This window comes from Chiloscyllium plagiosum, unplaced genomic scaffold, assembly GCF_037043375.1.
Source record: "Chiloscyllium plagiosum isolate Xiang-an unplaced genomic scaffold, Cpla_swu_hap1 HiC_scaffold_11, whole genome shotgun sequence".
In the NCBI taxonomy this organism is placed as follows: domain Eukaryota; kingdom Metazoa; phylum Chordata; class Chondrichthyes; order Orectolobiformes; family Hemiscylliidae; genus Chiloscyllium; species Chiloscyllium plagiosum.
In genome coordinates, this window is record NW_028270149.1 from 51,573,389 (window position 1) to 51,600,760 (window position 27,372).

Genomic DNA, 27,372 nt, shown 5'->3' on the forward strand with positions numbered 1-27,372 from the left:
CTGTGTTAATTTTGACTGGTTCAACCCAGGTACATTTCACCATTTCCCAACCTGCTTGTGAGGTAAAGCATTCTCGTTTAGCAAAGTGCTCAATCATGATGTAAAAGTCAGTAAGAATCAAATTAGCCTGGTACACACTGCCTGTATCAGATTTCCTGCCTGCTAATCAAAGAACAGCATTCACTTTGGTCATGGGAACAAGTTATTCTCCCAGCTGAGAGGAAGGACCATGCCAAGAGAAAAATTGAAGAAAAAAATCCAGAACAAAGGGGGAAGAAAAGAAGACTGATATTTGGCTTTAAAGCAGGATAACAAAATAGGAATGCCGATTAATCCTTAAATCATTGACTCTTTGTCAGAATAGTCCAAGGCTACCTACTGTGATGTAATCTTCTATCCTGCCAGACACACATTACTGATTATTAAAATAATGTGAAATCAAGTTTATAGTTCAATGTATTTATACATCTATATTTATTCATAAATTCAAATATATTAATTCATTCTTCTCACTTTCTCCTTCAAATGTGAAAATAAAATTAAATTTAACTTGTGCTTTGAGGTTGATAATTAAATAAATGAACAGTATTTTCAGAAGTTTTTCTTTCCAGGCTAGTGGAGTAGATATTGAGAAGTTACAGTGTGTTAGAAGGAGGGAGAAAGTGAGGACTGCAGATTTTGGAGATCAGAGTTGAGAATGTGGTGCTGGGAAAGCCCACTTGGTCAGGCAGCATCTGAGGGGCAGGAGAATCGATGTTTCAAGAATAAACTCTTCATCTGGAAGCAGTGCGTTAGAAGGCCTAGTCCTGCAACCTGACTCCAATGTCTCCCAGTACAACACTGCACCATATTCCATTAGGACATTTTCTTTAATTTAACTTTGTGTTCTAACCAACTTGTTCAGAAATGTTATTATACATCTCTGGAGCAGGTGGGACTTGAACTCAGGCTCCTTGGTCAAGGGATAGGGACACTACCACTACACAAGAGTCCATCATTTGGAGATTATCAAGAGGAAGTAATATTGTTTTCACCTGGGCTGGATTTATAAGGCAATAGAATAAAAATCTAACTTGCACTTGCCAGGTATTGCATGCAATTTGATTAATTCCAAACACAGGTGCTTTGGTGGTGGGAAAACACAGTCATTCAGTTGTATGTGATAATGTTTCCAGATTTTAAAAAAAGACCTAACTCATGATGGTGCCCATTCTTGCAACAGAGAAAATAAACTTCATTTTTGAGTGAATTTGAACCTATGCACTTCAGGTGGAAAAGCAGTGTTATAATGTAACTGGTGTCTGCCTTTCCAATCTTGAATTGCAATTTTTTGAACAGTTCAAACATTTTGCATTTATTTAACAAATTTGACTAGTTTCTTTCTAAGGGCCAGCCCATTTGGTATTGGTGCCAAATTGGCTGCTGACAGCTGTTGGCTTCAGCTGGCCAGTTTGTTTTGTCTTAGACATGTTGTGATAGTTGGCATTGTCATCCTGTAGTTTGGTTATTTTCCAAGCCATGTGGGAAGACAGCACTTGTGCATGGAGAGTGAAACCAGCACTGCTAGCAACAGCTCCAACTCAAACAACAGCAAGCTATTAAAGTTCAAACTCCTGTTTATTAATCAGATGGATTCTAGGTATTTTAAAGGGAGCATGGAGAAAGAAGCAGGGTGAATATTAATAGGATGTATGCAAGTTACAAAATAAGGAAGAAAAATTAAACAAACTATCGCTGATTGTGAAAAGGGGAAAGTTAACATTTATAGATAACAAATAAACAACTGTGGGTGTACGTTTGAGGATTGAATAAAAATATTTGAGCTGAGCCATACACATGCTAAAACAGTTTCAATACAAGTGATAAAGCTGCTTGCCTCTAGATTAAGTACTAAGGGTTAAGTGTTTTGTTTGCAAGTTAATGGCAGCACCCATTGGGATCTATTTATGACATTATATAGCTGTCATTACACCAGCGCATACAATTTAAAAAGGAATTAATAAATTTTCTAGTGTTTTGAAATTGTATTGATCAGCTTTCAGCTCAACACTGTAAAACTGAAGTATTCTACAAATAACTGCTATTTTAGATATTGAAATATTTGTGGATGGAACTTTGAGATTTTCCTGCAGGACTTGTTTAGAATCAGCCTTTCAATGTGGAGCTGAATAGTGTCAATTAATCAAGGCAAGGTTCCCAGTTACTCAGTCACACAAGGCCATATAGGCAGCAGCATGTGACTAACAGTGCTGCAAATTGCTAGTCAGAATACACTTGACACACATGGACTTGGATAATAAAACCAAGAATATTGAATATCTTCTTGTAATGAGGATTTTTAAATACTGAAACATTCAGCAAGGATTATTGTTAAAATTTCACCGTAAACCTTAAGAAAAAAAAATCACTATTCTTCCTTTATAGTTTGGTTTTCAGACCTGTTAATTTTGGGTCTATTTTCCTGACAAATATTGCTATGTAACCCTGCTTAATTTCTCCTCTTTTCCTGAAAGTGCGCTTGATGGGTAAATGGCTTCTTCGGTGCTGGTAGCCTTCACTTAAATGCAGACTATTTACAGATGCTTTCTAATCAACCTGTTCAGAGATGTTACTACACACATCTGTAGCATGTGGGATTTGAAACTAGGTCTCTAAGTCTAGAGGTAGGAACACTACCACTGCACCACAAGAGTACTCTGACATATTCTCTATTTTCAAGTAAGTATAGAGAATGTGTCACCTAATATTGATAAATAAATTGAGCTGCAGCTCACCCTCCTTCCAGCAGAAATTCTTGCGTAACAATTAGAAATGAAAAATGTAGCTATTTTCTTTCTCTCCTTCCTTGACCTAGAGGTGCTGAAGCTAATTGTAATGACCCATTTGTTGCCTCAGCTGGGAATGGCTAAATCAGCAGTATGTAACATCTATTGGGATTGACAGTCAGCATAGTTTAAAGAATCAAATAAAATGGGATGTTGCAAAGACCTAAATTCAGTCTATAAAGTCATATTAATGACTGGAACCCTTTAGATTTGTGTGCGTATGTGTCCAAGAATAACAAGATTAAAATTCTTAATATTTTTTGCTTTCACAAGGTTCTGTCACACAGGGCACTCTGGGCTTTCAGAATGCCCTTACAGAAAATAGAGAATGATGGACAGCACAGCTGAATGTGAATCATTCTGTTAACAAGTTGCCAGTGTTAGAGACGTGTTGTTTGAAACATATCCCTGCTAGCCAGAGATCTGGAAACATTTATTTTCCATAAAGTGGAATGCATGTCATTTTGATGTTCAATGCACATTATTCCTTGAAGAACTAGAGTTTTGGCACACAAGTGAAAAGTCACTTTAGTCCAATTTTCTTCATATTTTATTTTAAAGCATATAAAAAAGATCAAACTTTTATTATATTCAGTAGATTAGTGGGGAACAGTTTTCATAGCATCTAACCAAGTTGGATTAGGGCCAAACTATAGTTAGGTCTGCAAGTACGCGGTTGATCTAATAATAGGCAATTACCTGTCACACAATGAGTGCGAGAACAGCTCCATCCGCATGAATTTGTTATGGGTTTAGACTTGTCAAATAACTATTATACCTATGTTTCCAAATGACTGCATTTGAAAAACCAAGAGTATTTCACTTGGACTGCTCCCAATATCAGAGTACTCGGACATTCAGATTCTACTTTTATTTGTAGTTGAGTGTCATTTTGAAATTCATCCATGTGCACAAGCTGCTGTCATTAGTCTCAATCCTGCCAGTCAATCCCCCCAGTTGTATCTGTGAACTCACAAAACGGTACACATCTCCAATGTGTTTCTCTACCTGTTCTTTACATTATATCTATTGAAAATTCATAAAATTGTCTTCTAATAAATTTACTAGAGCTGCTCAGGAGGATTTAAACTCGTACGGTTGGGGCGGGGGGGAGGAAGTACCCAGGGAGATAGTGACAAAATAGATCAATCTGAGACTGGTACAATTGAGAACAGAAGCAAGTCAAAACAGTCAGGGCAGGCAGGACAAGGTAGGACTAATAAATTAAACTGCATTTATTTCAATGCAAGGGGCCTAACAGGGAAAGCAGATGAACTCATGGGACTGGGATATCATAGCAATTACAGAAACATGGCTCAGAGATGGGCAGGACTGGCAGCTTAATGTTTCAAGATACAAATGCTATAGGTAGGATAGAAAGGGAAGGGGGGGGTGGCATTTTTGATAAGGGATAGCATTACAGCTGTGCTGAGGGAGGATATTCCTGGCAATACATCCAGGGAAGTTATTTGGGTGGAACTGAGAAAGAAGAAAGGGATGATCACACTATTGGGATTGTATTGTAGACGCCCTAATAGTCAGAGGGAAATTGAGAAACAAAATTGTAAGGAGATCTCAGCTACCTGTAAGAATAATAGAGTGGTGATGGTAGGGGATTTTAACTTTCCAAGCATAGACTGGGACTGCCATAGTGTTAAGGGTTTAGATGGAGAGGAATTTCTTAAGTGTGTACAAGACAATTTTCTGATTCAGTATGTTGATGTACCTACTAGAGAAGGTGCAAAACTTGACCTACTCTTGGGAAATAAGGCAGAGCAGGTGACTGAGGTGTCAGTGGGGGAGCACTTTGGGGCCAGCGACCATAATTCTATTGGAATTAAAATAATGATGGAAAAGGATAGACCAGATCTAAAAGTTGAATTTGTAAATTGGAGAAAGGCCAATTTTGACGGTATTAGGCAAGAACTTTCGAAAGCTGATCGAGGGCAGATATTCGCAGGTAAAAGGGATGGCTGGAAAATGGGAAGCCTTCAGAAATGAGATAACAAGAATCCAGAAAATGTACATTCCTGTCAGGCTGAAAGGAAAGGCTGGTAGGTATAGGGAATGCTGGTAGGTATAGGGAAATTGAGGTTTGGTTAAGAAAAAGAAGGAAGCAAATGTAAGGTATAGACAGGATAGATCGAGTGAATCCTAGAAGAGTATAAAGGCAGTAGGAGTATACTTCAGAGGGAAATCAGGAGGGCAAAAAGGGGACATGAGATAACTCTATTTACCAAAGCTAAGGAGAATCCAAATACTTTTTACAAATACATTAAGGATAAAAGGGTAACTAGGGAGAGAATAGGACGCCTCAAAGATCAGCAAGCCGGCCTTTGTGTGGAGCCGCAGGAGATGGGGGAGATACTAAATTAGTATTTTGCATCAGTATTTACTGTGGAAAAGGATATGAAAGATATAGACTAAGGAAATAGATGGTGTCATCTTGCAAAATGTCCAGGATTACAAAAGAGGAAGTGCTGGATGTCTTGAAATGGTTAAAAGTGGATAAATCCCCAGGACCTGATCAGGTGTACCCTAGAACGCTTTGGGAAGCTAGAGAAGTGATTGCTGGGCCTCTTGCTGAGATATTTGTATCATCAATAGTCACAGGTGAGGTGCCGGAAGGCTGGAGGTTGGCAAACGTGGTGCCACTGTTTAAGAAAGATGGTAAGGACAAGCCAGGGAACTATAGACCAGTGAGCCTGACCTCAGTGGTGGGCAAGTTGTTGGAGGGAATCCTGAGGGGCCGGATGTACATGTATTTGAAAAGGCAAGGACTGATTACGGATAGTCAACATGGCTTTGTCCATGGGAAGTCATGTCTCACAAACTTGATTGAGTTTTTTGAGGAAGTAACAAAGAGAGCAGAGCGGTAGATATGATCTATATGGACTTCGGTAAGGCATTCGGCAAGGTTTCCCATGGGAGATTGATTAGCAAGGTTAGATCTCACGGAATAGAGAGAGAACTAGCCATTCGGATACAGAACTGGCTCAAAGGTAGAAGACAGAGGGTCGTGGTGGAGGAGGGTTGTTTTTCAGACTGGAGGCCTGTGACCAGTGGAGTGCCACAAGGATCGGTGCTGGGTGCTCTACTTTTTGTCATTTACATAAATGATTTGGATGCGAGCATAAGAGGTATAGTTAGTAAGTTTGCAGATGACACCAAAATTGGAGGTCTAGTGGACAGCGAAGAGGGTTACCTCAGATTACAAGAGGATCTGGACCAGATGGGCCAATGGGCTGAGAAGTGGCAGGTGGAGTTTAATTCAGATAAATGAATTAATGAGTAAAATGGACTCTGGTGAGTCAATCTAGCACTCAGAGGCACTGTTTAAGACTAGGGGTCACCTTTTCAGCACCAATTAGTAAAATTCTTTTTCTCTGGAGCGTAGTGCATCTTTGGACCTCTCTACCTCAGAAGGCAGTTGAAGTAGGATGTTTGAGTAAATATTTTTATGCATAAGTAGATACATTTTTATTTAGACTGATAAATGCAGCGAGGTGCTGCATTTTGGGAAAGCAAATCTTAGCAGGACTTTACCATTAAGTGTATAAAGTCCTAGGGAGTGTTGCTGAACAAAGAGACCTTGGAGTGCAGGTTCATAGTTCCTTGAAAGTGGAGTCGCAGGTAGATAGGATAGTGAAGAAGGCATTTGATATGCTTTCTTTTATTGGTCAGAGTATTGAGTACAGGAGTTGGGAGGTCATGTGACTGTACTGGACATTGGTTAGGCCACTGTTGGAATATTGTGTGCAATTCTGGTCTCCTTCCTATTGGAAAGATGTTGTGAAACTTGAAAGGGTTCAGAAAAGATTTACAAAGATGTCAGGGTTGGAGGATTTGAGTTATAGGGAGATGCTGAACAGGCTAGGGCTATTTTCCCTGGAGCGTCAGAGGCTGAGGGGTAAGCTTATAGAGGTTTACAAAATTATGAGGGGCATGGATAGTGTAAATAGGCAAAGCCTTTTCCCTGGGGTCGGGGAGTCCAGAATTAGAGGGCATAGGTTTCAGATGGGGGTGGGGGGATGCAAAATATAATAGAGACCTACAGGGCAATGTTTTCACACAGAGGGTGGTATGCGTATGGAATGAGCTGCCAGAGGAAGTGGTGGAGGCTGGTACAATTGCAACATTTAAGAGACATTTGGGTGGGTATATGAATAGGAAGGGTTTGGGAGGATATGGGCCAGGTGCTGGCAGGCGGGACTAGATTGGGTTGGGATATCTGGTCGGGATGGACGGGTTGGACCGATGGGTCTGTTTCCATGCTGTACATCCCTTTGGCTCTGACTCTATTATATTTGCTCAACCTATCCCCTCTAAGAATGGAATTCAAGGATAATTAATAATGCAACGTAGGACGGGGCAGCAGTGGTATTGAGCAACCAGACACATTAAACAGAACCTGGTTTGTTTTCGGCTAGTTTTTTTCCCCCTCCCTCTTTAAAATAACCATGTATTGGAAATATAATCGGAATTCTGAAACTTTAATCTTCGACAATTCCAGCATCCTGCAAGGGTTTTAACGTGACTCTCAATATTTACATTAAAGGTTAGAGTGTGAGACATGTTCCATGAGAAATGACTGCACAGAGGCTGGTATCCTGTCACTGTGTCACCCTTTATTTACATGTGCACAGGCTGTGACCACCCAGCTGAGAGCCAGTCCCTGGAAAGAAGACTCTCTGAATCTCCTGTTTCTATCTGTCATCCAAGGCTCCCTGTTTGTGATTGTTATCCTGGGTCAATCAAAAGGTCTCAATGAGATCCACCTGGCCATGTTTCCAATCACTACAAAGTAAAGTTGAATGATTATATTGCAGCATTAAAATAGCAGGAAATCATCTGATTTGACAGTTCATGTTCCACACGAAAGAAAAATAGATTAAATAGTCATTCATTTCAGTGCAGATTGTGGGGTTTGGCTGGCTGGTCTGTTTTGCTGACAACATCCATTTGCAGATCCTTGATGACACACATGGACATTTAAAAGCACATATGTCAATGAAAGGAGCTTAAAAGTGTGAAAGAGATGGATACAAGAGAGAGGACTGTGCAGTGAAGGGAGGTAAACTCAACAAAGAGAGGTTAACTTCTTTCTGTTGCAGCCTTCTATCTCAAAATAATGGTTTCGCTCTGTGGTGGCCAACTCTTGAGCATCACCTGATGCAAGTCTGAAACTCTCTCAGACGTAGCAGTCTCTGGTGCACATGCATGTGAACTATTCATTAGCTTCAAATTTTCTTTGGGCACTTTTGTTAGCCAACTGAAATTGTTTATTTCTGATCAGCTCCTAATGCCTTTCAAAACAGTCAGCTTCCAGAGATCTACATTGTCAACAACTATCTCCCAGTATCAGAGTCAATGTTTGAAGATGGAAGCCATTATCTACAGGTACCCTAGTGATGAAGATATGGACACCTCAGGAGCTTGTGACCCAATGGCCAGTTTCCTGTTCAGAAGACCTTTGTGTACATAAAGGTCATCTATCTAATGAATGTGGCTAACCAGCACAGACATTATACTTTGCATACTCCATGACCGGGGTTGGTGAACTATTCTTGTCAAGGGATACTAAGGATATATCCGAGACAGTGAAGTGCGTAATTGTTCAGCAAACATTATCAATATCTCACCAGTATAGAGGAGTGAACTGACTGTAAAGGCTTGGGTTTGGTGCTCAGTCAGATTGTTAATGTGTCACATGCTTTTACCCAACTTGGACATAAACAGCTGCAGATTTTGTAATGTATATGTTGATTTCATAATCACTGATATATTGCTGGCATTTATGAAGTGGACATATGTGAAGCCATAAACAACCTCCAGCATCACATTGACAGATAATGTCATACGGGTGGTATGACAATACCATGGACCAGGTTTTTGTCTTCCTGATGCAGATAGTCAAAGTTTTCACAGGTTTGAGTCTCTTTCCATTTACCATTTTCTTTGGTATCAAATGCCAGCATGGTACTATTGTAGAGTAAATCTCTGATAAGGACTTAGTGCATCTTCAGCTTGGATCATGAGCAAGCTTTCCATCAGTTCTCGTATGTATCTAGATACCCTATAGAAATAACCTGAAGGCATAGGACAGCAGCAAAGAAAATCAGTAAACAGTGTCAATGCCAGAACAACTTTATGCGACCTCAGTGCATCTCAAAAGGTTTCCTATAGTTCTATAGTTGCACACTTCTGGTCACAGCCCCCATCCTCCAGTGGAGGCAGGGAAGTTCAGGCATATGTTGCAGAAGTAACAGTTTCCTGCAATTGAGGAGTTCAGGTGATATAACATCAACTTGAAATTTGCCCATGACAGAAGTCATACTTTAGCCAAGCTCTTCTACTAATGGTTCAAAAGCCAGCTCCTTCATGAAAGCCAAGTTTTTCATGGTGTCTAATACTTCCTCAGTGATAGCATTCTGTCTAGAATACAACTCAAGCTGTTTAGAGAGACAGATGGAACACTGAATATGGTAAGGAAGGTCTTCACTGATTACATTTTGTTTTTACAGAATCCATTTTTCTGCTGGTGGACTCCGTATCTTTGATCCCTTCCTATGTGTTCCCAGGAGTATCACAGAATTGTTATGGCACAGAAGCAGACAATTTGGTCCATCACACTGGCACTGGTTCTATTATCTTGTGCCAATCTTCAATACCCTGTTTAATGCTTCAATTAAGTATTGAGCATATTGTGTTAGTGGAAGGCTGGATATTATTATAGAGTTGTAATTCTTGCATCGCCTAACAGTCTTTTGTACTTCAAGCAGTTGTTTGAGCTTGCAGTGTCTTCTCAGGATTTCTCCCATAATAAATGAGTGCAAAACACTTAGCTGCAATGACAGATTCCATCACAATGACATTTCCTTTGAACTACTCAGAGTTGTGTTTTTTTTTTAAGATTAGATTACTTACAGTGTGGAAATAGACCCTTCAGCCCAACAAGTCCACACCGACCCTCCGAAGTGCAACCCACCCAGACACAATCCCCTTCACCTAATACTATGGGCAATTTAGCATGGCCAACTCACCTAACATGCACTTTTTTTTGGATTGTGGGAGGAAACCAGAGGAAACCCACGCAGACACGGGGAGAATGTGCAAACTCCACACAGTGAGTCAGTCACCTGAGGCAGGAACTGAACCTGGGTCTCTGGCGCTGTGAGGCAGCAGTGCTAACCACTACGCCACCATGCCGCCCATATACTCTGCCTTTCTGTATGTTGAAGTTGAGGTAGTGTGGATAGTATTTTGAAGTATATTCCATTTTGTTTTTGGTTTGGGTATAGCATTGGAGCTTAGGATACTCATGAGATTAACTGCCCCTGTTTGACTTGAAAGGTAGATTGACAGAACATGCACTGAGCCAGTGTGTAGTTATAGAGTCAGAGATGTACAGCATGGAAACAGACCCTTCAGTCCAACCCGTCCATGCCGACCAGATATCCCAACCCAATCTAGTCCCACCTGCCAGCACCCGGCCCATATCCCTCCAAACCCTTCCTATTCATATACCCAGATGTATTTTAAATGTTGCAATTGTACCAGCTTCCACCACTTCCTCTGGCAGCTCATTCCATACACATCCCACCCTCTGTGTGAAAACATTGCCCCTTAGGTTTAGGGGAGAGAGGAGAGGAAAGATATATATATAAAAAAAAAAAAAGAGACCTATGCCCTCTAGTTCTGGACTCCCTGACCCCAGGGAAAAGACTGTCTATTTATCCTATCCATGCCCCTCATAATTTTGTAAACCTCTAAGGTCACCCCTTAGCCTCCGACGCTCCAGGGAAAACAGCCCCAGCCTGTTCAGCCTCTCCCTATAGCTCGGATCCTCCAACTCTGGCAACATCCTTGTAAATCTTTTCTGAACCTTTTCAAGTTTCACCGTGGGCGGCACGGTGGCGTAGTGGTTAGCACTGCTGCCTCACAGCGGCTGAGACCCGGGTTCAGTTCCCGCCTCAGGCGGCTGACTGTGTGGAGTTTGCACGTTCTCCCAGTGTCTGTGTGGGTTTCCTCCGGTTTCCTCCCACTGTCCAAAGATGTGCAGGTCAGGTGAATTGGCCATGCTAAATTGCCCGTAGTGTTAGGTAAGGGGTAAATGCAGGGATATGGGTGGGTTGCGCTTCGGCGGGTCGGTGTGGACTTGTTGGCCGGAAGGGCCTGTTTCCACACTGTAATGTAATCTATCCGATGGGAAGGAGACCAGAATTGCACGCGATATTCCAACAGCGGCCTAACCAATGTCCTGTACAGCCGCAACATGACCTCTCAACTCCTGTACTCAATACTCTGACCAATAAAGGAAAGCATACCAAACACCTTCTTCACTATCCGATCTACCTGCAACTCCACTTTCAAGGAGCTATGAACCTGCACTCCAAGGTCTCTTTGTTCAGCAACACTCCCTAGGACCTTACCATTAAGTGTACAAGTCCTGCTAGGATTTGCTTTTCCAAAATGCAGCATCTTGCATTTATCTGAATTAAACTCCATCTGCCACTTCTCAGCCCATTGGCCCATCTGGTCCAGATCCTGTTGTAATCTGGGGTAACCCTCTTTGCTGTCCACTACACCTCCAATTTTGGGTGTCATCTGCAAACTTACTAACTGTACCTCTTATGCTCGCATCCAAATCATTTATGTAAATGACAAAAAGTAGTGGACCCAGCACTGATCCTTGTGGCACTCCACTGGTCACAGGCCTCCAGTCTGAAAAACAACCCTCCACCACCACCCTCTGTCTTCTACCTTTGAGCCACTGTATCCAAATGGCTAGTTCTCCCTGTATTCCATGAGATCTAACCTTGCTAATCAGTCTCCCATGGGGAACTTTGTCGAACGCCTTACTGAAGTCCATATAGATCACATCTACTGCTCTGCTCTCAATCTTCTTTGTTACTTCTTCAAAAAAACTCAATCAAGTTTGTGAGACATGATTTCCCACACACAAAGCCATGTTGACTATCCCTAATCAGTCCTTGCCTTTCCAAATACATGTACATCCTGTCCCACAGGATTCCCTCCAACAACTTGCCCACCACCGAGGTCAGGCTCACCAGTCTATAATTCCCTGGCTTGTCTTTACCGCCCTTCTTAAACAGTTCTATGGATGAGAGTGCAAAGTTCCTAAAATCAAACCCTATACCTTGCCCATGCATTTTCACTGAGCTCTAACTGGTCAGCTGAAGATGCAATGTTTTTGCGATCTGTTTCCAGCGAGTGGAGTCCCTGATAGGGAAGCCACAACAATATTCAGCCTATTAAAGTTTCCTGTGAATTATGGCTGTTTTGCACACAATTAAAAAATAAAAAAAAACAAAGAAATTGACCAGCTGCAAGTTGTCAGTCAATCCTATTCCCATGGTCCTGACATCCTTGCCAATCAAAACGTGTTCTATACAAACATTCAAATGAAGTAGGAGCACAAGTAGCTAGTTCTGCCATTCAATAAAAAGGTCATGACTGATCAATTTTGAATTCCACATTCCCACCTTAGAATCATAGAGTCATACAGCACTGAAACAGACCCTTCAGTCCAACTCGTCTGCACTGACCAGACAACCCAATCTATCCTAGTCCCGTTTGCCAGGAGTTCGCCCATATCTCTCGAAACCTTCCTATTCATGTACCTACCCAGAGGACTTTGAAAATGTTGTAATTTTACTTCCTCTGGCAGCTCATTCCACATACACACCACCCTCTGCTTGAAAAAAAATGTTACCCCTTAGGTTTCTTTTAAATCTTTCCCCTCATCTTAAACCTATGCCCTCTAGTTTTGGACTTCCCTACCCTATGGAAAAGACTTAACTATTCAGCCTATCCATGCCTCTCATGATTTTATAAACCTCGGAGTTCACCCCTCAGTCTCTGACACTCCAGTGAAAAAGGCCCTGGCCTATTCAGCCTCTGTGTAACTCAAGCCCTCCAGTCCAAGCAACACCATTGTAAATTTGTTCTGCAACCTCAAGTTTAATAACCATCCATTTCCCAGTCTAAGTAAAAATATATCTACTTATGCATAAAATTATTCACTCAAAACATCCCACTTCAACTGCCTTCTGGAGGTAGAGAGGTCCAAAGATGCACTGCGCTCCAAAGAAAAAGAATTTTACTAATTGGTGCTGAAAAGGTGACCCCTAATCTTAAACAGTGCCTCTGAGTGCTAGATTGACTCACCAGAGGAATTTTACTTTTCACAGCCACCTTGTTCAAAGCACTGAAGGAAAAGATCCTGAACTCACTTGTCCATCTTCTGAACTGCAGTGTACAAGCCCAGCTTGTCCAAATTTTCCTCATAAGACAAGCCTCTCATTTCAAGTATCAATATAGGAAACCTGCTCTGAACTGCCTCCAATGAACTTATATCTTTTTTTAAATAAGACAACCGGAACTGCACACAGTAGTTGAAATGCACAGTCTTACTGATGAATTACTGAAGCAGAACAATCTTACCTTTATGTTCAGTTCTTCTCATAAGAGGTTAGCATCCAATTGCCTTCTTGATAATGTGCTATACCTGCATAATAATGTTTCGTGACTCATGCACCAGAACTCCAAAAATCCCTCTGCATCTCAGAATTCTGCAGTCACATTGTTTAAGTAATATTCTGCTTTTTCATTCTGCTCATAAAAGAAAACCACTTCACATTTTTTGATGTTACACTCCATTTGCCATATTTTTGTCCATTCACTCAACCAATCCATATCTGTCTGCAACCTTATTATGTTATCTTCATCGCATACTTTCCTATCTATTTTTTCTGCAAATTTAGCTACCATGCCTTTGATCCCTCATCTCAAGTTACTGATAAAAACAGTAAAAAGGTTGAGGCCTCACTGTAGACGCCTACAAGTCTCCACTGATCACATCTGCCAATCAGACAAAGACCCATTTATGTATACTGTTTTTTTGACAATTAGTCAATCTGCTCTTCATGCTAATACTATAGCAGGATCTAACTTTTGATGCAGCATCTTATCAAATGCTTTCCATTAATCCAAGTACCACAAAACAATAGGCTCCCTTTTATCTTCAGTACATGTTCCTTCAAAGGACTCCAATTTTTGATTAAAAATAATTTACCTTTGGGGTGGCAGAGTGGCTCAGTGATTAGCACTGCTGTCTCACAGCGCCAGGGACCCGGGTTCAATTCCAGCCTCTGACATCGGTGTGGAGTTTGTGGGTTTCCTCCCAGAGTCCAAAGGTGTGCAGGTTAGGTGAATTGGCCAAGTTAAATTGCCCATAGTGTTCAGGAACATGTAACTAAGGTACATTAGCCAAGGGAAATGTAGAGTAATAGGGTAAGTGAATGGGTCTGGGTGGAATACTCTTCAGAGGGTCAGTGTGGACTTGTTGGGCCGAAGGGCCTGTTTCCATACTGTAGGAATTCTAATTCTTTGTCAAAAACATGCTGGCTATCAATTTGCTTAATTTATATTGGAATTCATCATGTATTCAGATACATAGCCTCTAGATTTATCTTATTGCAATGTCTACGATTGACTGTTAGTGTATTCCTACATTTCCAACCACCTACTTCTCTATTTATGCAGTTTGCCGGAACACTGACCCCCAACATAGTCCATGTATTGATTGTCCCTTTGGCAGATCACAGCTTTCCCCAGGACCAGTGATAGTGACCATGAACAAGAGCTCTTGCATTAGTCTTTGAGCCATGTTTCATATTTATAATTTGTGTACCCTATGTCAATTTGCACATGGGTCAGATAATGATCCAGAGATTATAATCTTTGATGTTCTGCTTCTTAATTTTTTTGCCTAGTTTCATATTCTTTGGGCAGAACCTTTTTACAGTTTCTACTTATGTTATTGGTACCTATGTGGACCATGGATCCTCCCCTTTCCACTACAAGTTCCTTTCCATCCCTGAACAAGTATCCCAAACTCTGGCTCTGGCTAGACAACACAGCTGTTTGGACTCTTTAATCTTTGCTGAGAATGGTGCAATTCCAGCTCATTATGCTATCAACAGCTACTACTAAACTACAATCCTGGCTTCCTGTACTGCAAAACGATCAGTTTACCCATCCACCTACAGCCTCTGCTCTCATTCAAATAGACTAAGTGGATCTCAAACCTATTGGGCAATTGCAGAGGCTAACACTACTGCCCTCTAGAGGTCTTTACCTACCTCATGCACCTAATCAACCTATACTAAGTAATGTGTCTATACAAGGAATCCAGGTAGCTTTCCCCCTCTACAATGCATTGCAATGTCTGCAGTTCAGCCCCCTTCTTGTAACCTCTGACCTGAAGCTCCTCAAACTTCAAACACTTACTGCAGACTTGCCTGATCTGATCACAATGGTATTCAAAAGTCATCTTATGCTGCAACAGACCTAAAATACTGAGGTTTTAATTACTGACTGACTTATTATATTGCTTTTTCTCTAGTTTATTCACCTTACTATCAATTTGGATACCGTATTAAAAGTTAAGAAAAGACCTTATCACTTATCAGTAACTCACCAAACAACGAGTTCCTATCTCTGTAGCTGAGCAAGAACCAATTCCAATTGGCTCCAATGAATCTAGCTCTCAGATTCCCTTCCAGAGAGAGTACTGTTCTCCCCTGTTCCTGTCAGTGATCCTCCTTGTCTGTCTTCTGCTCACCCTTTCCTCTGCCTTTGCTTGTTTCATTGATGCAATGGATTCCATTCTCTCGTTGAGCAGCTACTCCAAGAGCTAAGCACACTATGAAGCAGATGCACTATGGTGGTTCAGCACCTTACCAGTGGAGGACTGCTCAACTTGCAGTGGGCAATGGAACATGACAGTCCTAGTGATAATTGGAGTCAGCCTGTGGCACCGGTTCTTTAAACCAAGTCACCTAGGTTTATCATTTCCAACTGCATGGCATTAATATTCTGCAGCGGAATTGGACTGTCCTCACCAGGATGCAAGCCCAGGAACATTTTATAAAGACCCATGGAGCAAGCTTTAAAGTGGAGACAAGGACACAACTAAATTGACTATGAATGGTGGACCACACTTGTTGGCCTGAATAACCTACTCCTGCATCATACTGAAGGCTTTTATGAAGCATTTCTTGAATAGCTGAGGGAAAACTTTCACTTCTACTGGCTCACAGGAAGTGCTAGAAAAGGCATTTCATATATGAAGCTCACAGCTCTTACCACTCTTTCACTACCTGGTCCCTGCTCCTGGAAACTAATATCGCAAGAGTGAGTTTTAAATCAATCAACCTTCCAAATACACTCAGGATCCCAATTTGTGTAGGTCAACAAAAGTACACTGATTTTCTGCAAAGGAATATTCAATTGTCTCAAAAGACACTGCTGTAAATATAATAATGGAAGCACATAAGCAGCTTGAAGTCACATATCACATTTGTTGGGTTAACCAACTCCCCCACCCACCCCTGCCATCAATCTTCCTTCACCTATTGTAGGGCTTTAATATATAGGGCAAAGGCTTTTTTGTGATGTGGGCCAATTGAAATGAAACCAGAGTGTCAGCCAAACATTTCAGTCCCTAAAATGAATCCAAACCATCTGAAGAGAATGCATTTCCCAAAACATTATTAGATTTTATCTGATCAGAAGAATGCGATTACAATGTGCTATCAAGGATGTTGGCTGTCAGATGTAGATTAAAACATTTCTTTTGTTCCAAAGCCATAGTTTACTGCCAACTAAGATACTAAATACAACTGAATGTTGAAACTTTTAATGGATCTGTAGGAGTCAAAAACATTCAAAATATCTAAAAATACTGACAATAGACAATACTGGAATAAAACATCTGCTATAACAAGCCTTCATGAGAGATCATATTCTCAGCATTGGTGTAAATTTCCATTTTGGAAAACTTCCAATTGTTATATTGGGAGGTTTGGTGAATGGCCAAGCCCAAAATACAGGACAAAACCAATCCTGTAAAGAATGTGAAATAATCTTTACCTTATTTCTCTTCTCCAGTAAATGGTGTCAAAAGTTGCTTTTTAACTGTCTTAAGTTGTTGAAGGACTTAAATATTGAGACTAGGGAAGGGCAAGAAATAATTCTGAGCCTATGAAGAAACATATTTTAACAATTACAGTAATCTTTTATATAATGTTCCCATTTGACCCACTATGCATGTTGGGCAGTCTTGAGCAAACTGAATTGAATTAGTGAACCAGAGTCTTTGGAAGTGTGTAAAATAAAGAAAGAGATCAATCTATTTATGTAGAACTTTGTTACAATGGAGCATTTGGAAGCACTTCATATAATGGATTACTCTGCATGGACGAGTTGACCGAAGGCCCTGTTTCCATGCTGTACATCTCTATGACAAAAAAAGTAAGTTGTTAACATACCATGGAAAAATTATGGAATCAGCAAAAAAAAAAGAAGTGGATCATGTGAAATTTAAATGAGACCTTTATTGGTATATCCACAGTGTATATGCCATTAATTAGTTATTTGATGCCAGAGTTGATGGAGTTTATTTCAAATATCAGCTCCGATTAATCGGAGTTGCTGGTTATCTTGAGCACCAGGTAGAAGGCCATGAACACTGCAGGAAGTACAGGCACCCCTTCCCAGTTCACAGGTCATCCACAATCCTGGGGAGCCGAGACAAGGATAAGGGAATCAGCTTGGTGGACAAAGGGGTGGTTAGATGAAATTCTCAGAATGGGGAGCAGGGCAAGGAGAGGCTCAAGTCAGCACCATCCTGTCCAATGTTCAGTACCTCGATCAGGCATGATTTTAACTAAGTGGATCCACATCCCATACCGTGATAATGGATCATGGGTTCGGAAAGCCGACCAAGAGTTTTCCAGTGCAAAACTTAATTCTGATGGTGATAGGTGGGTTTGGAAATATCGCCCATTCCTCCTAATTAATGACAACTTTTCCTAAAGTCCAAGATCTCAGTCTCCAGGAGTAGAACATTAGCCTGATGTATTGGGTCTGCAACAGTTTCAATATAATGTTATTCAACAACAATTACCAAAACATTATATGGAACACCTGGGAATTAGGTTGGATCCATCATTTATCCTAAAATATTATGTGGTGCTTAAGTTTGCCAAATTAAAAATTGGCACATAAAAATTAGGTCTGTCACATCCAAAAAAAAATTGTAGCCAAAATATGAAAGCTAAAACCTGTTAGCTAGGCAAAAAACAAAAAAAAGTGAAATAAAACCTCATACAATTAGAATTCCAACATAAATTCTGAATTCTCCTTTGCAATGACATCTACCTCCAGCAAACTTGACTTGCAAATCCCACAATGGAATGGGCTTATATTTGAAATGAAAGTCTATCATAAAATCCTGAGCCTTTTTCTTATACATTTACAAAAACTGCCGAATGACAGGAATTTCTTCACACAAAGCTTCACAATGTCTCCACACGGCAAGGTGCTTTTAGGTCAGTCAGTGGAGGCAAAAGCTACTGAACAACAATTAGTTGCCATGGTAGGAAAAGGGGCAGAGTGAAATGCAGATGACCCAAAATTCTATCTGGATCAATGTGGCTTTTGAATAGGATTCTCATTTGTACACACCATTATTTTACATATTGTTAATAACAGAAAAAAAAATAGACATGTCTAGGATAAGAAGTTGTACATGTAGATTACACCCTTTCCACATAAAGGGTGGAGAATATTACTCTTCCCTAGGGGCTGGGTTGGCAGGAAAGCACAAGATTCAGCATAATGCCATGGGCCCCGATTCCCAGACCCTGACTCTTCGCCACAACTGTACGTGCCTCGGGGAGTTTTCAGGCAGCCCACCCTCTTGGGTCAATTCAGGTCCTTAACATGGTAAAACGTTAAGTAGTTCATTATGATCCCAGACCTGATTGCCAAGTTTAAAGTTGGGTCTGGCTAGGGGCCAGCAACTCTTTTCTTAAAAAAAAAGCAGAGTGTGGAGATCCCAAGTACTTACTAAGATAATAAAGCCACAAGATTGCAAGCTTCTGAACAAGCATTACTACCCAAAATATAGAGCAGTAGGGATATAAATACAGAATATGTACTACTTATTTCCAACATCCAGAATTAACTGGAGGTAAAGATGAGTAACAGACAAACTGCAGTATCCCATGTGACATGTCTGCATTGGCCATATGATAAGATAGATCCCTCAGATTCTTCAGCAATGTCCCAAATGTTAGTGATACCGTGGGTCATCAAATCTTACAAGGGATTGCAATTTCTTCTCTTTCAAAGACCTAATTTTGGAACACCCTCAAAAGCAGCTCCATCATGGAGCCCTTCAATGACAGCTCACATTCTAGAGTTCACTCTCCAAAGAGAACTGCACTCCCCTGGATTTTGGAAAATACACTCCAGCATCTACTCAGGCACAATTTCAGCTTTTCATTGATGGCATTTGCGTTTCCCCAAGGTCCAATCTGGCTCAGCTGCACAAAGTAAATGCTGCTTGTGTACTTCCTTCACTGTCACTGTCAGTTGCACTGAACTAGTAATGGCATACGGTTTCTTCTGAGACCCTACAGTTTCTTCAGATTTTCCTAAACTCTAACCTCAACACTTAGCCATACCATTTGGCTCCTCAGATCTCCGGAGTCCAAATGAATGCATGGAACTGCAGCAATACCTATTTGGGTAGGAGCTTCCTGTCCCTGCATCCAAGTACCTACTAGACTAGAAGCCCAATGTTAGCAAACCTCTCTCCACCTGTGTCCAACCTACTAAAAATCGACTTTAACCAAGAAGTGCTAAAAAAAAACCTCAGCACATCTCACAACATTGGTGGAAAGAGAAAGAGTTAATGATGACGAGTCTGATGACTCTCCTTTGCAGCTAATGTAACTAATATTTTGATACAGTCAAATGCAGCAAACCTTTGGAACTATTTCCTGAAATCTACACACTATTCATAATTACTGGCTTGCATGATTCAAAAAAAAAAATCACATGTTAAATAGCAAGAAGGTAGTAAATACGAATTGTGGAAACATTCAAAAGGCGGTTGCATGGTAAAATGACCAATGGTAGAAAGGGGAGTTTCCTCATCTAATTTGAATAAAATATTAATTTTTCTGTTTTTATTCATTTAAAGTTGCAAATACAATAACAATGAAGATATACTTCAGTCAGACCACTGGACATTAAAGCAATTTTATGAACAAAACCAAGAGTTACATTTTAAGTTAAAATAAACTGTGCTGTAATGTTTAATCCTCTCATGTTATCATTTGAATTCATTAATGCTCCAGGATACTCTCAGATAGAAAGTGCTGTAAACTCTGTTACATATGGATAAAAACAATATTACAAATCAAAATTACTTTGGCTTGTTTTTAATTATATACTTTTTTCTGGACTAATATGTTGCTCTTATCCGTATATATTTTTCTGGTTTGCATCATCATTTTCTTCCCTTACTTATGAAATTCTACTTACACATCTGTTGAAAGAAACAGTTTTGGAATTGTCACTTTACCAAGTAATAGGGACATTTTGTTTCCACCTTGAACTCATTACTGTATCCAGCAGACTGGTGAACAGCTAGAAAAATTTCTGTTTAGTTGAGTAAGAGAATTTGAGTGAGGAGTTCATTCATTCCTGGCGAAGAGAGTTAGTAGCTTATGTTATGAAGCCTCCTCATGCTATATCATTTGTGAAAGCAAAATAGACAGAAAGTAATTGCAAAAGTAATTTGATGTGCAGTTACAAAAGAAAGTTTGGATGGGGTCATGAGTTATTATATGTTAAATTTATTTTTCATGCAAATAGTAGCATTACTCTGACTTTTTATTCTTCGAAGTCACTGAGCATGAAGGGGAGTTGAATTATTTGACATGGTTTTAAATTTTTAATATTCAAAAATTAAATTTGAATTACATTTCCAAAAAAAAAGAGATCCCCACGTTTCCAGACTAATTCTGAACACACTGATGTGGGGATTAGGGAGCGATAAATCTGGCTACAACCACAGAATCAGCAATTCATCATGTCCATCTTCTTTGGATTAGAATGTCTTCAAGCTCATTATCAGTCAACACACAGCATAAGTGAAAAAATGTAGGAGAGTTTCAGACTTGTTCCACTTGGAGAATACCAAAGGACTTATTTTTGCTTTTTATTGATGTCTTAAAGGTACTGACTACCTCGGCTTGACAGTCTGCTCACATTAATATCAATGATAACGGCTGTAATACATTACATTAATAGATAATATTACTACCAAATTCACTCTTCCATAAGAAAATGAATTGGAATTAACATTTAAAAACCTACTTAAGAAACTTCAGAACTTTTCTCTAGTCTTTTGAACAAAAAAAAAGTGAGCTGCATGAATGAGTCATATTCTTGCATGCCAACATGTTAGATTGCCTACCCTGATGACACGGAATCGCACATAGCAATAGCCATAAAGGATTCAATCCTTGGTCTGCTGAACTAATGGAGGACAGCCTCTAGAGTTTCTGGATTCAAGATAAACAATGATCCATGAAGGTCCTTACTTCCTAACTACTGATGGTTACGGCAAAGCTTGAGTGGGTACGTATCATGTGGAAGCATACTGAATAGTCTATCAACTCATTCATGTCCCACAGTCACACAAGAAGAATGACTACTGTTTCAGTAGGTCAATTACCAGCACAAATATGACCATTTCACAGTAGAAATCAAAGACTACAGCAAAAACAAAAAGGAAAAGAGATTAGAGATTCATAAAAGCCAGTTGTATTCAGGTTGAATTAGATCTGACATAAGAAAAGGAACAGAGATGGAAATGTGTTGCTGGAAAAGCGCAGCAGGCCAGGCAGCATCTAGGGAACAGGAGAATCGACGTTTCGGGCATTAGCCCTTCTTCAGGAATGAGGAAAGTTGGTCCAGCAGGCTAAGATACTGAAACCTTTGTAGAGGGAGAAAGAGAGCTTCTTCAAGGAAGGCATCCTTGTAAGAGGATTCGCAGTAGGTTGAATTTGCCAATCAGATCAAGGCCAATCTGTATCTTAACTGCCTTTTCATAATCTCCTTCAATACCTTTAGGACATTTATAGGTTTTTAAATTCGATAAAGATTTCACTTAATCTACCACAGAACAGTACAGCACAGGTACGGGCTCTTTGGCCCACGATGTTGTGCCGAACAGGGCACCAAATTAAACTAATTCATTCTGCCTGCCCTTGCTCCATATCCCTCCATATTCACATGCTTATTTAAAAGTCCCTTAAATGCTCCTATCATATCTGTCTCCACCACCATCCCTGACAGCACATTCCAGACTCCTAACACTCTGGTGTTAAAAAAAACTTGCCCCTCATCTCTGTAGAACTTTCTCTCCTCAACTTAAATGCATGCTCCCTAGTATTAGACTTTTCAACTAGGGGGAAGAAGATTGACTGTCAATCCTATCTATGCATCTCAACTTTTACAGACTTCTATCAAGTCTCCCCTAAGCCTTCCCCCGCTCCAGAGAGAACAATCCTAGCTTGTCTAGCCTCTCCTTATAGCTCATACCCTCTAATCCAGGCAGCATCCTAGTAAACCTCTTCTGAACCCTCTCCAAAGCCTCAACATCCTTCTTGTAATGTGGTGACCAGAACGGAATGAGAAGGGAGAGAGTTGATTGGGTTAATCAGATCTCCAAAGTTGGCATTTTGTTCCTTCCCACCAGTCCAGAATTAGCATGTCCTGTCACTCACTGCTTTTTGGAGAAGAAAATTCTCGAGTGTAGAGAAACAAGAATGTGCATGCCAAATTTACTCCTCAAATGACTGTACTGTGATGGTCACCTTCTGGATTCCCCTACTGGATAAGATCATTTCTCTACAGCTACTCATTTGAATCCTTTCATATTGTTAAACACTTGAATTAGGGCCCAATGAATCTCTAAATTTCAAAGGAATTTTCTTTCCCTATCTCCACATCTAGGTAGAATTCAACTGAATTTACACTCCAACTTCCCAAAACTAAACAAATCTTTGCTTGAGGTATGGTGCTCAAAACAAAACAGTTGAGGTCAGACAAGAACTCTGTACAACTGAAGCATAATTTCCTTCCAACTCACAGTATTATATATGTGGGCATGCTGCAAGGGCTTCAGTTAACAAAAGGAAACAGTTTTTACGAGAAAGATTCTACTGAACAATCATTTTCTCTCCCAAGCAAAAAAAATCATGAGTTATGGCAAAAGATTTTGAATGGCAGTCTTTCAAGAATATCAGTGTAAGGAATGCAGGACAAATGTGGGTTAAATCGATCATACCATTAATGAATGGCAGGACGTGTTAATTCCTGACTGGTGGGAAGGGAAAAAAAAACTACAAACTTTGGAGATCAGATTAACCCAATCAAGGGCATTGCTACTCTCACACCTCTCATTGAAAAAGTTAATTACAATGATTTTAGACATTGTGCCAATCATTTTAAAGTAATATTCTTAGTTGGAAGAGAATTGGTTTTGGGCAATTTGATTTCTTTTCTTCTGAGGCCTTCCTTAATCATTCTGTGCTAGGTAGAATACTTGACAGGAGAGTAGCTCCTGACATTTTCATTGTACATTTTGTGCTATTAAAGAATAGTTACTGTGGGATTCATCTCATTGTAACAGGAATGATGTTTGGGAGACAGCCAATGTGTTCCATTTAGTGTATAGGGCATTTGTATTGTTTTAGTTCACTGTGACTACAAAGCATTAATGGCCACATTTTTTTAAACTGCATTTCAGAACATACTCCTGTTCTGCCTAGACATTAAGTGAGGGCACTATGCAAACACTCACAGATCATCCATATTGCAACACAGGTAATTATATTTGCAATTCAGCTACTGCTAAAGATCCTTACACAGGATATCTATAAAATAGAGGACTTGCAGCAATATGAGCAATTGACAATTCTCACATGTCTCTATCAATACACAAAAGCTCATGTAAAAGAGGGTGTGTTCAAACGAAGTCTTTCTTTACCTGATTCAGAAAGGCATGGGTCCTTTGTGAGAGAGCCGAGGTCTCAGCCTCCTATATTTCTTCATTGGTACGTGTCTTTGGTTGGGACGTCTGCCTAATTTTCGGACGTAAGTCCTGATGCCTCCCTCATCCAATGCTGATCCCTCTGAAAGGATGGCAACTGGCCCTGCGAGTATCATAAACAGGGACAGTTACAGATCAGAGTGAAGATTCAGTAAATTGAGAGAATCTGGATGTTTGGTGTTAATACAATCTATAACAGCCAGATATATTTTCAATAATTCTGTCAACTGAAATAGATACATTGTATTTTGGGTTGCAAAAACAAAATTCAACTTGCAAATCTTAAACTGCAAATAGTGCAGGACAATTCAGTGCTAGATTCATGGAGTGAAAAAGTGATTCAAACAAAGCATTGAAAAGCAGTACCAGAAACCAATATTTTCTCATGTTCACTTCCTCCAGGTAAATTAAGTACTTTGAAAGATTGGATTCAGATTATTTCTTGGAATAAGAGACATGTTTATATAGCTGAAAAAATGTGTTGCTGGAAAAGCGCAGCAGGTCAGGCAGCATCCAAGGAGCAGGAGAATCAACGTTTCGGGCATAAGCCCTTCATACGGAACAAGTTATAACAGTACAGGTACACCTTTGGTTGAAACAAATACTTTCACGATTCTGTAAAAAGAACACTTTTTCACTATGTAAAAGACAAATTCAGTAAGATCAATAAGTTTGCAGATGACATGAAAACTGTTGGTGTGGTAAATAGGGAGGAGGAAAGTCTTAGAACACAGGATAGGTTAGACAGGCTGGTCGGATGGGCTGAACAAATAGAAGTTAATCCTGAAAAGATGGGTGAGGTGATGTATTTTGGAAAGAGTAACAAGGCAAGTTTACATTGATCCCAGGATCAGAGGGACCACACGTACATCCCCAAATATCCTTGAAAGTAGAAGAACAGATAGATAAAAAGATGGTTACAGAGCCATATAAGAAACTTACATTTTTAGTCAAGGCATTGAAAACAAGAGCAAAGGGATATTGTTCATAATGTTAGGCCACAGTTGAAGAACTGCATGCAGTTCTGGTGGTCACACTGTAAAGAAGGGTGTGATTGCACTGGAATGAATGCAGAGGAGATTCAGCAGGATATTGCCTAATTGAAGCAATTCAGCAATGAAGACAGACTAGATCAGCTGGGATTGGTTTTCTTATGGCAGAGGCTGAGGGGACCACTAAAAGGTACAGAAGAGCACGTGAGAAGAAACTTCATCCCTTACTAGAAAGGTCAATAAACAGGCGATAGAGTTTAAGGTGAGGAGCAGGAGGTTTAGAGGGGATCTAAACAAACTGTTTTTCAAACAACTGGTTATGGGTATCCGGAATGCAAAGTAGGAGAGGGTGGTAGTGTTGTGAACCCTCAAGAAATATTTAGATGAGCACTTCAAACATCATAGTATACAAGGATATGGACCAAAAGTTGGAAAGTTGCATTAGAATTGATGACAATGTGGACTCAATAGGCAAAAAGGCCTTTTTCCACGCTGTGAAAGTTCCATGACTCTAAAATATCCTTACAAAAATGATAACCATTTTTTCACAATATGCAAAAAAAAAACTGAACTGAACTCATGTACATGATCATCTTGTGTCATGAACAGATTTAAAACAAGTCTCTCTCCATAATCTCACCACCTATCCAACAGTAGATCACTATTAATATTTCCCCTTTTTTAAAAAAATAGTTTACTGCGTGGGTAATTTCCCCAAGTCTTGGTTTGTGTGCTGTGACTTTGTAAGAATAGAAAAACTCTGTGGTAAAGTTAAACCAGATATAGAGTTTATTTCACACATGCTTTGACACAACGGTGGGGGAAGGAATGGCAATCGCACATTTCAAGCACATTTAAAGGAAATATAGCATCGGAATCGATAAGTAAGTAATTACTGATTGAATAATTTAAGTTCTAGAAAAAAAAAGGATACCATGTTCTCAATATTCTTGCTTTAAACAACAAGAAAAAAAATGGAATCCAAAAAGTCCAAAGTTGCATGAAATTCCATTGTGGGGATGGGTTGGTGACTAGCCAGCAGTTTTAAGCATTTTTTTTCTAAAAAATACCTAAGAATACTTTCCAAGGCAGAGTTTCTGAAATGTGACTTCTGATCATTGTTCTGACAAACCTTTTTTTAAAATTAATGCCATTGTTAGGTGACGCAGTGACCTTGTATACACAAACCCAGGCTTCCAGTGCTGTGTCACCGCAAAACAATGAAATGGATGGTGCCAGGAACAAAGATGATGCTGCCTATATAAAACACTGTAAAGGGGTGCTATTTGGAACCAACACCTGAGCAGTCAACTACAGTAGGGATAGAATCCAGCCTGCAGATCACAGCAGGGCCAGGAAAACCAGCAATGCAACCATAATCTTGGAAGCACAACTGGTCAACCTGTGACTCCATTTAAGAGAGAAAAAAATTGCTAGGTTTGACTGATTCAAAGATGCCTTGTTTACTATTGTTTTGACAGAGGCTGTGGCTAGACATATTTAATTTGCCCTCACTGAAAAGTCTTTAATGCAACCAAATCTGGAGCCAAAATCAACTGATTGAATTGGAAGTATACACATTCTATGCACAGCACTAGAAATGCATCCTTTAGTCTTTGTAACCATGCATACCTGCGTGACCTTGACCTTGTGTTCACCTGGACCATCTCAAATACCTCCCTCCCCTTCCTGGACCTTTCTGTCTCCATCTCTGGCTATCGACTCAACACTGATATCTATTTTAAACCCACACTCCCACAACTACCTGAACTGTGTCTTGTCTAGTTTGCATAGATTTATTCACAACAGAGCTGACCTATTTTCCTCTATTAACATCTATCTTTCTCCTCTACTCCATTAGCACCCATTTATCTTTTCTCTGTAGGCACCTTTTTTTAAATCAAAGTTCCACTTGCTCCTTCTTAATCAGCCACCATTTTAAAAACTAGCACTTTTCCAGAACCATCAGTTCTAAAGAAGATTCATATTAGATTCACACAACATCAGGTTATAGTTCGACAGGTTTAATTGGAAGCACACTAGCTTTCGGAGCGACGCTCCTTCATCAGGTGACTTTGTACACCCCAGTCCAACACCGGCATCTCCGAATCATATTAGATTCAAGATGCTAGCTCTCTTTTCTGATGCTGCCAGACCTCCTCCCACCCCTCCCCCTGTAAAAACATGATGCCCTACTTCTAAATTCCTCCGTCTCTACAGCATTTGCCCCAGGAGGAGCTATTCTACTCCAGGACATGCCAGGTGTCCTCCTATTTCAAGGACCACAAATTTCCCCTACCACATGATGAACAATGCCCTCCAGCAGACTTCCTCTACTTCCTCACCTCCACCTTTGAAACCCACCCCTCCAACCACAAACCTCCCCCACCGCCCCCGCCCCCAGTTCCGGTCCTCAACGTCCGCCCCACCAATCTCTGGATACAATGCTTCACACTCTGCCATTTCTGCCACCTACAAATCAGATCCCACCACCAGAGATATATTTCCCTCCCTGCCCCTTTCAGCAAACCCCTGGTAATGTTGTTGGCAT

At 40.2% G+C, this 27,372-nt stretch overlaps 1 long non-coding RNA gene across 1 annotated transcript in view; it reads right to left on the reverse strand.

Annotated features, from left to right (window-relative positions):
- LOC122557224 (uncharacterized) overlaps window positions 1–27,372 on the reverse strand; it is a 51,312-nt gene that overhangs the window by 2,534 nt on the left and 21,406 nt on the right. Inside the window, exon 2 of the long non-coding RNA XR_006313774.2 lies at window positions 23,767–23,932. This is a non-coding gene — a long non-coding RNA (uncharacterized LOC122557224). The remainder of the gene's footprint in view (window positions 1–23,766; window positions 23,933–27,372) is intronic.